This window comes from Centrocercus urophasianus, unplaced genomic scaffold (assembly GCF_019232065.1).
Source record: "Centrocercus urophasianus isolate 14NV4802_14NV808 unplaced genomic scaffold, USGS_Curo_1.0 seq_11, whole genome shotgun sequence".
In the NCBI taxonomy this organism is placed as follows: Eukaryota; Metazoa; Chordata; class Aves; order Galliformes; family Phasianidae; genus Centrocercus; species Centrocercus urophasianus.
In genome coordinates, this window is record NW_024884253.1 from 65,554,842 (window position 1) to 65,571,808 (window position 16,967).

Here is a 16,967-nt window from a genome sequence, read left to right on the forward strand (position 1 = left end):
GATGAGCTGCAGTACTGGTGAAATGTCTTGCACCAAAAAGGATTCATTTGCTTAATGCTGCATTTGTAGAAACAATGGTAGAGGTTTTTGTACTTGGTCATATCTTAAGTTTGTGCTGTATCTAAGCAGCCAATATGGCATATTACAAAGAATATTAGATTTAAAATGAACAAACAAAAAAATCTTAATTTAAAGGTCCTAGGCAAAAATGCATGCAAGTTCTCATGTTTGTTTGTTTTTTTGTATGTTTTCTCCAGGCAGTTGTTGTTGGTATAATGCATGCTTTGTAATTTTTATGGAACTGCAGATCTGTTATTTCAGGCATGAGCTGTTTTTTGCCCTTTTTTCTCTTGTTATCATACAGTACTTACTACCCTAAGGATTCCGTTATGAATTTGGGCCCTGCAGATACACAAATGATTAAACAATATACTATAATATAGAAACTTTTTTCTCCTTGTCCCAAGAGAAACATTACTAATAGTAATTACTAGTCATGCTGCATATCTGAGGAAAAAAAAATCCTCAACGGGGTACTCATCTGTTTCATAATGTGCCAGCTAACAATTTTTTCCCAACAGGAAACTTCAAATTTATTAACTAATTACTATTAGTCGCTTATACTAATGTTGGTATATGCTGAGTTGCCAGCTGAATGTACCTGAAGACTTCTCCTGATAGTATGAGAAATATAACAATTCCTTTATAACCGCTAGAATGCAGTTCAAGAAATCAGGTATTCTGCAAATCTGTTGTTATATATTTAGGTGTAATTTTAAAAGGCTACATAATAGATGGACTTCATAAATGTGATGCTCTTTGAAATTATGCTACCAATTCATCTGGAGCATCACTTGAGTCCTGATTCTAGGCTGAGGGAAAGAAGAACTCTGTGAGAGAAATGTGACACTTGTAAGCAGTGTAGGTAGTTGTTTTTGAGCTGTGGATGTTAAACTTTGTCATGCAAACAGTATGTTTAGTACCCCTGTTTAACAGCCTTGAGGTACATTATAGGGCTGTTGGTTCATGACAAATAAGAATGTGAATTTACCTTGCTTTTCCAAACCTTGTAGATAATCAGCTTTAGTCTAGGGCAGCCTAGAGACTGGAATTCTCTAAGTATAAGGCGGTGGGAATGTGACTCCCTGTTAGTATTTTTGGTCATAGCTTATTTTGTGTTAGCTATTCTGAGTGCTTGTAACAGGTTTAAAGATGAGCTTTGGAGGCCTATTGACAACTATTGTGCCTTCTGTCAGAAGTTAAGTTTGCATGAAAAAAAATGGGCATCTGTTTTTCCACCCCTACTAAACCTGACTTAAAAGCTTTCATCAACTTATCTTTCAGTTTTGGCTACTGTGCCGGTTTTGTTTGGTAAAAGGCTGAAAGAAGGTTAAAGTAAATATGCTTTAGATTAGAGTGTGAGGAGTATTCTATTTTTTTGGAGTACGTTTTTTGACTTCCGAATGGAGGCCTGTATGAAACACTTCTCCAGGGTCTCTGAGGCTGGAATCTTAGAGCAGCAACTTCAATATTTAGAATAAATTGACACATTCGAGTTTGGGACTATATTTAAAACATAAGGCAAACGAACTGAGAGCCTAGCTAGGTGAATATGCACTACAGAATGCCCTTTAGGATGGTCTGTTGCTGAGCTACCTCTACCCTCTTATTTTTGGGGAGAGAGGAAAGATATGCATCTCTTGACTTCTGTATTGGGCTCTTCATTTGCAGTATTTCTTGCTTTTAGAAGCTTTGAGGTCTTCTTTAAGAGCTTATTTTATTTATTTATTCATTCATTCATTTATTTTAGTTTTCTCAGGAGTTAGCACATAAAACAGTTTTACTGTGTGTATTCTCCTAGAAACAATCTCTAGCTTTGTGGAAAAAATCAATACTACCTTTTAGTGGCTTTCAGGAGCCCTTTCCAAATTCTCTAACTCTTCAATAAAAATCCGGCAGTGAGAATTGGCAGTGTTTGTCTTCTGTTCCTGGAAATTCAGAACATAGTCCCAGAATTTCTCAGAAAAAAATGGGATGATTTACTGTGTTTCCGTTCTTTTGCAATCTGTAGTCACAACAGTATTTATGTGCAGTGACTTGAACTCTTGGGGAAGATTTAGTTCTTTAACCCTTTGATGCATTAATTGTACAAGTCTTAGTGACATAAATAGCAAAATGATGTTTTTCTTAGCTTCTAAAGATAAAATTCTAGGCATGTGGGAATTAGGTGTTCTGTTCATCTATTTTCTCCCTTCTGTTTATTTTCTCATAGCCGTGATGCTGGAATGACTTTCTGAATAATTAAGCTTCATAGAGTTTGGTTTTTGAGAGCTGGATTTTTACTAGAGAAAAAGCTTGTTCACATCGTACTCTACGGCTAGCTTTGCATAAAATATACTACAAGCACGTGATCATAAAATGGAGAAGACATTTATAGCCTGGTGCATTTCAGGGTTGGTCCTGTTGACCAGGTGAGATGGCATAGTATTGTACATTATACTTGAGAAGTTTTGTGCCCTTCAAGATCAGGGAAATAAACACTTACTAGAAGTAAGCAGAGTCTAGCTAGAACTGTAGTTGTGAAGAAAATTGATTGCTGTTAATACAACAGAACTAGTTAGACTTTGCCTTGAGCTGGGTGTACAATGAAGTACAAGTTTTCTGGTTTTAGTATGGCAATTTTGATTCTTGTTTTCTGTAAAATCATACACTGAATTGAAAGGTATCTTTGGAGATTATACAGTCAAAGTCTGCGGCATCTTTAGGTTATATCTGTTTTGCAAGGCTGCTTCATCTCTGTGAATTGTGAGGTTTGGGGGTTATTTGCTTTGATTGTTTGAAGAGGGAATCCGTTTTAGCAGAAAGAAAGATAATCATATAATCATAGAATGGCTTGGTTTGGAAGGGACCTCAAGGATTATCAAGTTCCCCTACCACAGGCGGGTTTGCCAGCCGCTAGATCGCATACTAGATCAGATTGCCCAGGGCCCCATCCAACCTGGCCTCAAACATCTCCAGTGATGGGGCATCCATGGCCTCTCTCAGCAACCTGTTCCAGCACCTCACCACTCTCTCAGTAAAAAAAACTTCCCCCTGACACCTGATCTGGATCTCCCTTCCTTTAGTTTAAAACCTTCCCCTTTTGTCCTGTCACTATCTACCTGTGTAAAGAGTTGATTTCTCTCGTTCATATACTGCCTTTAAATATTGGAAGGCCACAATGAGTTCTCCCCACAGTCTTCATAGGAGAGGTGCTCCGGCCCTTGAATCATCTTCATGGCCTTTCTCTGGACCTTCTCCAGAAGCTTCGCATCTTTCCTGTTTTGGGGGCCCCAGACTTAGACATGGTACTCCAGCTGGGGCCTCATGAGGGCAAAGAAGAGAGGGACAATCGCCTCCCTGTCCCTGCTGGCCACCCCTTTTCTGAGGGAATCCAGGATACCGTTGTCCTTCTGCACTGCAAGCATGCACTGCTGCCTCATGTTTAACATATGAACCAGGACCCCTAACTCTTTCTCAGCATGGCTACTCTCAAGGAGTTCTTCCAGTTTGTATACGTCTGGGGTTACCACTCGTTACTGGCCTCCACTTGGACATAGAGCCATTGACCACAACCCTTAGCTGTGACCTTCCAACCAATTCCTTATCCACCAAGTAGCCCATCCTTTAAATTCATACGTGTCCAATTTAGAGATAAGGATGTGGTGAGGGATGACACCAAAGGCCTTGCAGAACTCCAGGTAGATGACATCAGTTGCTTTTCCTTTGTCCATTGATGCTGTCACTTCATCATAGGAGGCTGCTGAATTGGTTAGGCATGACCTGTCTTCAGTGAAGGCATGCTGACAGTCTTGGGTCACCATTCATCGCTCATGTGCTTTAGTATGTCTTCCAGGCTGATCCATTGCATGATCTTCTCAGGCACAGAGGTAAAGCTCACCAGCTTGTAGTTCACTGGGTCCTCCTTCCTCCCTTTCATGTTAATGCTTGTGATGTTTCCCTTTTCCAGTCCCCAGGGACTTGGTCTGACTGCTGTGACTTTTCAAATATGATGGAGAGTGTCTCAGCAACCACATCAGCCAGCTCCCTTAGGACCATGGAATGCGTGTCATCTAGCCTCTTGGACTTTAACCATTCAGTCTCTTGAGTTGGTCTCACGCTTGCTCTTGCCCTTACATTGTGTGTGGGGGAGAGGGGGGTGGTTTGCTTCCTCAGTTCCCACCTAGAGATTCAGGGATGTGACGTTCAGCATTGTGAGAAGCCTGGCTGCCAGTGAAGACTGAGGAAAGAACTCATTTAGTACCTCAGCCTTCTCTATATCTGTTGTCGCCAGTTCTTTCCCATTTAGCAGAGGACACGTGCTCTCTTTGGCTTATCTCTTCTGACATATGTATGTGTAGCATTCCTTCTTGTTGTTTTTAACATCCCTCACTGAGTTTGATTCCGTCTGTGCCTTGATTTTCCTAATCCTATCTCTGCAAGTCCGAACAGCATTCCTATGTTCTTCCCACATGATGTACATGTGTACCTCAGAATTGCCTTGGTAGATGTCAGAAGCCTAGTTTGTATGTGACTTAGTCTCATCTCTGTTACTTTAGGATAGAATAGTCTGATATTCAGGATCAGTGTAGGTGTATGTGATTCTATATGCGCTATTTTTATGTGAATAAAATGTCTTCATTGCTTTGTTAGAAAGCATGAAAAATCACTTGCAGAATTTGTGTCCACATGGCCTGAAAACCTAAGTGGGCAGAGTTGTCAAGAGGAATGTTTTGCCCCCATATCTGCCTGACACTGTTGGAAACACCTTCATTTATTTAGTGTCAAGTGCATGGTGAGAGTATGCAGACATTCTTTCTTAGGGTTTTTAAAGTTCAAAATAGTGGTTTAACTTACCCTCTTTGGGCTTAAATGTACAAGAGTTTGATCCAGAATACTTTTGTGTCTCAACAGGGCAATACAGATCAACTGGAGGGTACAAACAGGCTTTCAAATACTTGGTTGTAGCTGAGCAAAAAAACAACAGTGCATTTATTGAATTGCATCATTCTGCGTGTAGTATGAAGAAATAAAGCTGAAATGTTGCTTCTGCCATTGCAAAAAGTCATCAGATATCTGAAATATGGTGTCAGTCAACAGTTCTTTTGTTGATGATGCTCTTGTTTTAACAGTTTACATGGTGTATATGGTGTATAGGGTTGACGGACTGCAGCAGACGTAAAGTACAAAGCAGTGAGAACATTAGTGAATGTTTTAACAGGATGTGTTGCCTCCAACATGAAGTTATGAAATCTGTCTCGCCAAGTGCAGATTGCAAATGTCTTTTACAGATAGAGTCGAAGCTACTTAGTAGATTTTGTTGAAGAGCAACTGGAGATGGATTTCTAGCCTTGGTCTACATTTTTGTTGAAAAGATCTGTTATAAGAATTGTCCCAGAAGCACTTTTTTTCCACTCATGTGGAAATTCAAGTGTGGTGCACATGTGATCTGAATATTTTATATGAGGCAAAAGAAAGCTAAAGAAATTTGTATCATCCTTTGAAGCTTTTATAAAACTATGTAGTTTTTATTCTTAAATACCCACCAGTTACTTCTTTTTTTAGTCTCCTTCAGCAATTTCAATTGGAAAAAAAAAACCTGTACGTAACTGTTTGCACTTCTGCTTTTTCCTACTAATTTACACAGAAGTTGCTCAGCAAAACCAGACTTCTTAAACAAAGTTAAATGTTAACAAGAACGTTCAGCATACTAGATCCAGATTTCTTTATATATTATTTTCAACTCACAAAAAAAGACCCAAAACATTCTAATGGCCAAGCATCCCTCCTATTTACAGCTTACATTACTACTTACAGCAGTAAGGAAACTATCTAGATATTGGAAATCATATGAGGAAATTACAAGTAAAGAAGCTTAATTTTGCATATTTATATTAATGGTTTTATGCTTATGCTTGGACAGTAGTAGATAGAATCTATCTTTTAAATCATCACTTTTATATGAGAAGCCTCTTAGATTTATCTCTTGATTAATCTCTAGTGTTTAAATCTCCGGAGTTCAGTGCTTCTCTCAAGAATCCCTTGATAAGGCTCCTGGTATAGTAAGTCAGATTTAAAGTGCATTCACAACTGACTACAGAGTTGAAAGACGTGTCTCCTTTATGCCATTCTTTTCCATTCAAATGCATGTAATGCTTGTTTTCTTTATTTTTAGTAAGTCTCATAGCTGCAGTCAAAAATTGATGACATAACTTACAGGGAAAACATAATGGAATTTGTTCAGATTCTTTGTAAGACTACTTGGCAAGAAAATTTCCAGGTACATGAATGACAAGAAAATCGTCAAAACTTGTCAGCACGGATTTATAAAGGAAAAGTCATACTTAACTAACTTTATCCAAGTATGTGATAAAATGACTGGACTGGTGTCTGTGGGGAGAGCAGTTAATACAATTTACCTAGACTCAGTGAAGCTTTCAGCGCTCTCTCCTGCAAGTTATTCATTTAGAATTTGTTGATGTATGAGCCAGGTGAGTATGCAGTGAGGCAGACTGGAAAATGTCTGAATGGCTGGTTGCAGAAGGTAGTGCTCAGTGGCATGAAGTCTTGCTGGAGAGCAGTAATGAGTGAAGTACCCCAGGGGTCACCACTGAGCCCGATCCAGTTCAACATCTTTGCTGGTGATGTGGATTGTGGGGCAAAGCATACCTTAAGCAGGTTTGATGACACAAAGTTATGAGGTGTGGCTGATTCACCAGAGGGCCATGCTGCCATTCAGAGGGACCTGGGCAGGCTGGAGAGATAGGCTGACAGAACTTCAGGAGGTTTAGCAAGGGGAAGAACAAAGTCTTGCACCTGGAGAGGAGCCATACTATTTTTGGAAGAGGAAATATTGAATCTAGCTATATAAGATAGTTACTGCATAACGTATGCAAGTTATTATCAACTCAAAATATGAGAGAGAAGTTGATGTTAGTTGGCTTCATACTTCAAAAAACTCTGTAAATATAGAATAATTGAAATATTTAAAATTGGCTTTACTATAGTCAACTGGAATTACTTGAGTGATATTTGGGGAGAGTTGTTTTTAATGAACTTTTCTTCAGCAGATGTTCTGTACTTATGAGAAAACAATAACTGCTGGAGACAACTTTATTTTTTTAAGAGAAATATCAGATTCCTGTGCATTTGGAGCTGTCACTTTTCAAGAAAATGCTGTGGCTCAGATAATTCTTAGTGTTACTGTCCATGCCAGTTGGCTCTGACTAACCATTTTTTGTCCTTGGTAAAGAACAGATATAATGTTGTGTTATACACAAGTATTTCTAAGAAATATATCTAGACACAGACCTTGCTAAAAGTTATACCCAACAGATTTTTCTTGCCTTACACAGTCTGAAGGGAAACTGATCAAAGGAAGGATATTATTTCATAAGCACTTATGCAATGATGTTTTCCAACCTAAACAAAACTAACTAAACAACAACCAAAACCAAGCAGACAGAAACCCTTAATTCTGCATAAAATGTAACAACTTTGAGAGCAGAATTTTTCTATTTCTAAGATGAAACAATGGATTACATTTCCTAATGTTATTGTTAATGGAGTGTCTTACGGCAGAGCTCATTTTGAATCTGTGCTTGCAGACCACCTCATAGTTAACTCTTAATTCCCACAAAACTGCGATTTTAACAGATTCATTTCTGGCATTACAGGTATGTTCCTTACATTGAGAACACAGAGTTGAACTAGGACTTCATTCTTGTTCTGGAGGAATTGGCTTTGCGTTTCCCAGGTGGAATTTTAACCAAATTAATTGGCTTTCAGAAAACTTTCATGTAGAAAGTGGCAAATTAGTGGTATTAATGGCCTTTCATGATAGATAATATTGATATTTTAATCTGACATCTTATGATACAGTGTTCTCTTTCTTCTCTTGAAAGAACAGCAAGCAATCAAATGTAGATCACAAATGTTAGCTCTCAAGCTTTACTGCTATTTTAAGATAGCTTTGGCTTGTGTTCTATTGGTAAGACCAGTGTGCATGTTTGAAATTCTAGCCTCTACAATGGAAAGACAAGCCCTCAGAAACAGCCAGTTGTTTTGGAGTGTACTTGTCCTTTGCAGACTGAGTGTTAAACAATGGCTTAAGACTACTACACACTGGCTGTAGCTCTTGATGTCTTACACACTGGTTCCATTTTTCGACATAATTTTGGCAAGTAGGGAGAGCCTGGCAATCCTTCATGCTGGAAGCCTAAGCTCTAATAAAGCGCTTTAGTTATTAGCACAAGTAAATAGTTGTCCATTTGTGCTTCATTAATGCATATTAGTCATACAGTAAATACTGTCATTCTGGCAAGTTCCCCAGAATACCAAATACTTTTGCCCAGTTCAGGAGGGGGTTTCTATCAAAGTGGCACTGGCACCTTTCTTGGAGAAGTTCTTGAAGCTATTAGTGTAAAAGAGTGACAGGCCATTATTTCATCTCATGGGGGTTTCTGTAAAACTGATATTTTAGTGGAAGCAAAGAAGTGTTTGTGTTTAATCTTAAACAGTTGCAGTGGATCCTTCTCAAGTTCAAAGTAAACTTTTCTACCATCTTCATCTATAGCTTAGGCATATTGCTTTGAAAAGTACAAATGAGATGCTTACGTCTCTAATCAGAGTAATGAGATATTCTGCAAGACTGACCAATCTTGTGACATTTTGTTATGTATTTGAAGAACCTAGCAAGTGCAATGACACGAGGAACTCGAAACGTAGTACAATGTGTGGTTTGCCTCTGCAGTCATCAGATTTCTCACAGTGGTTTAAATTGTATTTATTTTATTCAAGATGAGAGACCATCCTCACGGTAATATTGGGCCACTTGCTTAGCACCTTTCAATGCATCCTGTCTGGTCATGTGGACTTGGTCCAGTTTGCTTATGCCACCTTTGGTGCGTGAATGTTCACTCGCTCAGATGCTGACACTGTGCTTGAAGATCTGGGAGATATGAGGGCAAACCTCAGTAGGACAAAGACACCGTGGATCTCTTATGTCCTTGGCTGCTGTGTCCCACTAAGCACTAACCACGGTAACTCTAGCTGTCCTTTTGTTCTTGCTTACCTATAGAAACATTCCTTTTTGTTACTGGCATCCTTTGGTAGCTCCAGCTCTTCTGTTTGGACGATCTCTTGATATTCCATCTTTGCATTTCAGCATTCAAGCTGATGCAGGAGTTCCCTGTCCGTTAATTCTGGCTTTCTGCCATTCCCCTGTAACTTTCTGCATGCCGTTCTTATGCTTTGAGAAGGCTGTTCTTGGAGATCAGCTTGTTCTCTTGGGACCTGTGGACATTCAGGGCAGTCTCCCATGGGAACCTGGCAAGCAGGTCCTTGAGCAAGCCAAAAACTGCTTTCTTGCAGTCTAGCACTGAAATTCTGCTAGTATTGTTATTCCCTTCATCTAAGGATGGTATTGGGCTGCCATCATCTTCTTTCTCCAAGTGGTTGTTCTCTGCCCATGAGTCAGCTTTGTTAGCTCGTTGGTACAGCAGAGTGCTTCTCTGGTTGCCTTAATGATCACTGGTGTAGTGAAGTTATTTTCAGCCCACTCCAGAAATCTTTGCAGTGTGCAGTGCTGGCTGCATGTGCAATTGCACTGTTTGCTTGTAAATGGGTCAGTAAAGCGATTTCGCTGACCTGTCTCCAGTTTCTCATCATCATTTGTGCCTGTCTGCAAAAATAAACTTGTTTTGGCCAGGGCAAGGCAGGTACTCCCATCTTTCAATTTCCCCAAGATGGTGGAGATCTCTTGGAAGCAACTGTTAAGATGGGAAACAAGGATGTGACAGAAGCAAAAGAGAACTTAAGGGCCCATGGCCTAGGTGCCTCCTTGCCCTCTGATACCCTTTGTGGCTTCCCAGCCAAGCATTTCGTAGAGTGGCTTGAATTGAAAGGGATCATCCAGTTTCACCCAGCCCTCCCATGGGCAGGGCTGCCACCCACCAGATCCAGCTACCCGGAGCCCCATCCAACCTGGTCTTGAGTGCCTCCAGGGTTGGGGCGCCCTCAGCTTTTCTATGCCAGTGCCACTTTGCCTTCTGAGTAAAGAATTCCCTCATAAAATCTAATCTGGATGTCCCTTCTTTTAGCTTAAAGCCATTCTTCCTTGTCCTTGTTTTGGTACTCAGTCTCCTATCACAGCATGCTGCTGCCTTCTTTGGTGGGTAGCTTCTTTCCCGAAGCTTAGATTGAAGCAGGCTCTCTGCCTCACTGCCTTTTCTGAGGATGTACTGCCAGCCATATCTCCCCTGACTCAGCCTTGGGGCAGTGTGGGGAAGCTGTCCCTTGCTATGTGGTTTGTGAGCTTTCGCACTCAAGGTTCTGAGATTTAAAGTAAAGAAAATAATAAGAAGTTAGAACTCCTTATGAACTTGGGATTTTTCAAACCGAGTACTGTCTTCAACATATGAGATCATCATTTCATACGTTTTGTAGCTGGGGGCACTTGCAGAACTTGTTCTCTAAGATGAATGTGAATTATGACTTTGAAGTGCCCATTTCTCTACTTCTGACCATGTGGAAGTAAGTATAGGCTACTGTGTTGTAAGTTCACTGAGAGGAATACCTTCTTGCATGCATGCTGATGAAAATTCTCCATGAAGTATTTTTTTTTTCTGGCATGAGCAAATGGTTACCAAAGAGTGCTAAGCATTTTCTGAAAAAGACATCTTTTATGTTTTTTGGAGTTCTTTATGTCCTCCAAATTGTGATAAACTGCTGGTAGTTGAATGTGAATTGGCTGGATAGTTCAGTCACAAACCATAACTGCTATGCTGGATGAGAGCACGTTGGAAAAATAGTTTTCTGACACCACGTCTTTTAGAGTATGGCTTGCCCTGTGGATTAAAATAAACTCAAACCCACAAGACCAGAAACTTTTCATCAAACTATCCCACCAGCAAATTCTGAAACAGGAATATTGACACAATAATACACATTTCTAGGATGCAAGATTATATGCATGCTGTCTGTATTGTGCTGGTATGTTAATGAGCTCCCAAGAAATTTGTCACTATTAACTTTAATTTTTTTAGCTAGTTGTCCTCAGGACAACTGTATCCAGAGCTGGCTTCTTTCACTCACAGTTTCCTTCTGAAGCCAAGTTCAAAGTATTTCTTTTCTTCCTAATCCTACAATTTTTGTGGTTTTGGGGGATTTTTTAATCTCAAATTAGTGTTTAATCTCAGCAAGGAGATTTTTCTACCTTTATTCTGTAGATTTGCATTTTTTGGTTGAGGAAAAAAAGTGCTGAAAACCAGGGAGAGCAGTGTCATAAATACTGATGGTGCTGCTTTAAGTTTCCAGCCTGAACCCCACAGCTGATCACTAGCTTAGCTGGAGCCAGGTAACTACTCATATGGAAGCAGCTACCCCATGACCTGCAAAGTCATTTCCTCCAATATCTTCAGTGACGCTTTCAGGGAAAAGAGGAGGTTGTACCCTACCTTCCATGGAAGGATTGTTATAAAGCCATGTGAGAGAAACGTTCTTATGATTAATAGCTGTAGCACTGCTGAAACTGGCGCAGTCAAATAATCTTATTGCTGGGGGGTTTCTTAGGCTTTTCTGTTGACCAGCTTTGAAATGTCTGTTGAAATGCATCCCCTGTTGGAGACCATGTACCTGTGCTTATCTAGTTTGTGTTGGTTACCTTGTTTTGTAGTTTTTGGCACACTGGTCCTTCATTCAGTATCACACTGGCAATTATGAGAACTCTTAGATCTGTCTAGGCTTTAATGTACGTTAACATACTCAGAGGTTTTTTGCAGAAGTAAAGCAGCTCTTGTTAACAATGTTGAAGTGTTGCAGTGAAGGTTCAGAAGTGCTTTGAGATACTTGTTTGAAGGTGCCCCAGGGTTCTCTTGACACATTTGTGATACAAACAGCATGTGTTAAAATGAAAACAAAACCTTCCTATTTTGAGAAGGTGATGGACAGTCTTGCTGTTAGCAAGCAGGTGGAGTTTTGTTGTTTTTTTCCCAAAGTACCAATTTGTGCAAAAACTAAAGATTTACGCATTGTATTGGATTTTCTTGGGACAGCTTGCCTTCACATGTAATTAGTTATTATTTAAATGCAAATGGCTAAACTTTTGAGAATTTTCTTTCTTTGGAGAATGTTAAGTCAAGGAAGGTTTTGTGATGAAGTCATCTTGACACAAGATTACTGGTAGAGCACACTTTCCTTAAGAAAAGGGAAACATGGCAGTCACTGCACTGAGATATATGTGTGTGCAAACTGAGAACTTGTATGTCGCAGCATAATTTGTATTGGAAATATTGTTCAACTGTCGGTATTGTTTGGAAGTGGTGACTTTAAATCTAATACACGTCAATTCTCGAGATTTTTTTATGAAAACTGTTTTGATCACTGGCATGAAAGATACAGTAATTTCACTTCCAGAGTTTTAAGAAAGTGACATGAGATTCAGACATAACAAAATGCACAAATACATGCATGTTCTGGATTAATTATAAAACTGTTTTTGTTTTTGTTTTTGTTTTTTTCCAGAGGCTTACAGGATAAGCAGAACAAAAAAATTATGCTTTTCTATGCTTCTTTTTTTTTTTTTTTTTTTTAAGTACCCATGCGTTGTAGACTATTCCTTACAATCCATAGTTTTCTTTGCAAGCAATGCAAAGTGTGGAACCCTGATGTTTGCTTAGCATAACAGTCCGTTTCTGTGAGAGATATGATGCTGGATTGCTAGTGGTGGAAGACATGATGGTTGTGACATAGAGATGCACGTGGTTTTCTATCCTACATCTGAGATTGTTTAATACTTTTGGGACTTGCTGTTCTGGAGGTGCTTAAAGAGCCAGTTCTGTATCTAACTGAGGACAAGCAACCTGAACTGCAGATGTCCTTTTCTGGGATGAAGAGTTAGTTGAGGGGTCAAACTCACCATGTAGAAAGAAGGTGTGTGGCCATTACAGTTGGGATCATATGCTTGATTGGATAGGACAGCTACTTCTAGATCTAGTTAAATTACTTATCTAGTGCCAAGAATCACTCTTCAGGGAAGGAAGGAAGGGTGGGATATCAAGCACACCCAAAATTACAAAATTTGATCAAATAGGATAGGAAATAAGTAAAGACCATATAGCTAATCGTTGAAGCAAGTAAGGATATCAGAGCAATCTTGTATATAGATTTGTTTAACGTGGCATTTGAAATTCATCATCTTTCAAATTTGAAGTTCCTAAGAGTAATCTCATTAGCACTTTGGGGGTTACTTTGTTAGCTAGTGTCTGGTGAGCTTTTGAGGTCTTTGTGAGCATGGTGGCACTTACCTTTGGGAGATTTATTGCTTCACCAGCTCTGCCAACGGCTGTAAGGAATTGCTGTCACCTGCCCTAAAGGGCTCAAATCCTCTGCACACCTGAGCCAACAAGAAGACAAAAAAGGACAGTATTGTTGCCTGTAAGCAAACAGACCCATATTTGAGTGACATAAATTCCTTTGTTGTGTGTTTTATTGCTACTGCCATTCCATTGTTAGTATTTCATCACTGTTGAGTTTTCAGAGAAAACGACCTATGGGAGACTATGCTTCAGTATAATTTAGGTTATCTGGCTGTAGCTGCTGCTTCCCAGAGTGTACAGGCTTGAATGTCTTATCCTTAAAGAGCGTGTGCTTACGTAGAGATGTTAATACCTACAACCTAGATAGAATCTTCCTTTCTCTCCTCCCTCCCCCGCTCCCCTGGCCTGAGACACATGAGTGCCTTGCTTTGTTGCCAAATCTCAGAGGCCACCGGATCGGGTCATCTCTCCAAGCACTGAGCCTCCCAGGGTTAATGCAGGGTGGAGTCGGCCCCAGCCTGGGACAGACTGTCCGAGGCGGTTCGTAGAACATCTCCTGTCCACTTCGTGCGAGGCTGCTTTCCAGACCTGGCTCCCAAAGCCAGCGTTCTTAGAAGCAGCATTGCTATAATCGGAGCTCTAGTGGAGGTGATGCCAAATAGAACAGACAAGCTACCTTATATTTCACAGATCTGATGAGCGCGGGGAGAGCAGCAGGTTGGAAATGATTGTCCTGTATGATCTTTCTGTATGTTAGAAAGTAGCAACACTGTCATGGATGACATAACTTAGTCTATTTAATACCAGTTCTTCAATAATAGAATGATGCTAAACTTGCTAAAAAGCCTCTTTAAAAAAACAGAGCAATATGATTTCTTGCTGAAGTTGATTTTATGCTTTGAGTAACAAAGCTCAGTTAGTCTGCATAATTTCTGTTGGTAGATACAGTTCTTTCACAGAAAATAGATCTTCCAGAGACTGTTGGAGTCAATATTGACCAAAAGCAAAGAGTTTGGAACATGCAGTAGAAAAGAATTTTGGTAGCCTTGTCAGTGCCAGGACCTTGCCTTGGAGGTCAGGAAAATTTGTGGATAAGTACAGGCTAAAGATTCATTCTCAGGTTCTATGGGCACCAGTTGAAGAAATACATTTTCCATATAAGCATGTAATTATCCACTGTAAAGGTCTCAGACCTGTAATACTAAACTTACTTAGAGGTAGAAGCAGAAAGGAACTTAGTGTATGTATCAAAAAAGAACAGACATAAGAAAGTGAATGCTTCATTTTTGTAAGTGCTTTCTAGCGTAAGACAGCTCTGAGAAGTTATTGTGTTCATTGAGAATCTTGTGCTTGTTTCTTCTCTGTATTTTAAGACTTTATTTTAGCTGTAAACTATGTAAACTGTCTCTTAACAGCTGGAGTGGTTTTAGACTCATTAAAAATAGAACAAAGCTTTTAGCATTTCTAAGCCTGTCAGTTGGATTTGCTTCTTGCTAGCTGATTAAAAGGCAACAATCATGATGCACTGGATTTCTTCTACCATAATAAATGACACTATGGTCCAAAGAGTGCACACTGTGGAATATACTACCCATTTTCTCTGTGAGGAGACAGCTGAATTCTTGCAGAAGTGGTTAATTTATACTAAAAGAGAACTGTTATAATGAAACAAATTTAGTTTGACGTAACTCTTGCCAAATTATTTGTACAATAGGGTTGCAAGCCCTGCTAATACCAGTTCTACCAAGACTATCTTATAGAAGTGGCATCTGCAAAGCTAGCTGTGTGCATCTGAAGGGTTGCATTGCTGAAGTTGTCAGCTAACTCCAATATACAGAGAAAAGTCTTTTACAAATAGACTGCTGTTGCCAAATCTGTTGGGAGGATGCTAATCATGCTCCAGCTCTTGCAGCAGTAGTAGTTCTTTTTTCTGGGATTTGGGACTGAAGAGCCACTTTTTTCTTTTTTTTTTAATGGGTAAACTGACCAGTAGCTAGTGGTATCTCTTGATAAGAAGCAATACTGCCAGGGTAGCAGCTGTAGTGCAGGTAATGACGAGTCCCTTAACTAGAAATACTCCTTAAAATAAATCTGAAACACCCTCAGAAAATAACTTTCTGGCTCAGCTATACCAGCATGTTGTGTAACTGTATCAGTCCATGTATTTAAGAAAGCTGTTTTCCTTGATGTAGGAGAAGAAATGCTTTGCTGATTGGGGGCGTGCGCACCATGGGGTTTAGGTGTTGACAGTCTCCAGAGCCCCAGTTTTTGCTGACTTGAAGGACTTTCTGGGCAGTGGGGTATTAAAACCCAGAAGGGGGTCAGGAGAGAAGTTCTTCCAAGGGCAAATTGGCAAGCATTTCTGCCTTCTGTGTATCATGAGATGTAATATAATTCCTGTGATCACAACTTTAACAAATTCCCTGCCACTGCAGAGACGTAAACCATGGACGCAGGTCTGTCTGTCAGTCTCTCATTTTCTTTCTATCTTTAGTAATTCCTGATATGTTGTGTTTCTTGTAACTTTTTGCATATGCATATAGTGAGCTGTTAAATCTGTTGAGAGTTGCGTGAATGTGAGGATAGTGATCGTTCTGTGTGCCCTGCCAGGTTACTGCATGCTTTCTGTGATTCTCAGCCTCTGTGCTCAGAGGTGCTGTGGTGCATCAGGTGGAGTACAGGACGGAGCATGCTGCAAGCTTTGCTGCTCAGATAATCCCAAACTGGGTTTATTTGTTGCTGGCCCCTAGGGTTTTCACTGTCAGTCTTAACAGAAGTCTTGTAAAATCAGAATAATTCCAGCAGTTAATGGTTTTGCTAGTTTAGGACAGAGCCTGACTTTTGACAGAGCTAAGTGGCTGTATTTTAAGCCCTTGTTTGTACAAGCTCTCTTAGCAATGGGAATGTTAAAATTTTAGGTTCACAGTTACATTGTTGACTTACTGAGCCTTTCACTTGGCTCTTACTTAATCGAACGACTGTAGTTTAGATTCAGAAAACCTAGTTACAGCTCTTTAATTATGTAAGATGTGGGTTGTCTTTGCTGTAAAGTTTTTTGCCTGGTGTGCAAAGCCTTTTTATTTTTCTCCTTGTTTCTGCTGTGCATTAAGCACTGGCCCAGGGAAAGATGTGATTGATGCTCTAAGAAAAGGCAGCAAGAAATATTTTTGAGTAAATTAGAAATCATATGCAAAGCTGTAACATTGGTCAAACCTGAGAGCTTGGCTTTTCCCTCACAACTGTACTTGAGAAAAATGTCCTCAAGGTCTGAGGTATCGATGATAATGTAGGCTGAAAGCACGTAGTACCAAACAGCTATCTGCTGGGGAACTGTGCTGCTGTATTTAGCTGCAGAAAAGCTTGATGACATGCATCTTTTGAGAAAGCATTGTGTGTGTTACCAGTTGATCTCAACTGTCAAGTTTAGATTAGAACTTGAACACTCAGTTGGCTCTGTTGGGTGGATTTCTTCATGTAATAGTCCTGTGAAGGCATATGTGTATACTAAGGGTCTGTGATAGAACAAAAACTATGTTGATGGCTATGTGTACCAGGAAGCCAAATAAAAGTGAACTTAGTGAATAGTTGACTACTTGGTTCTTACCATAATAG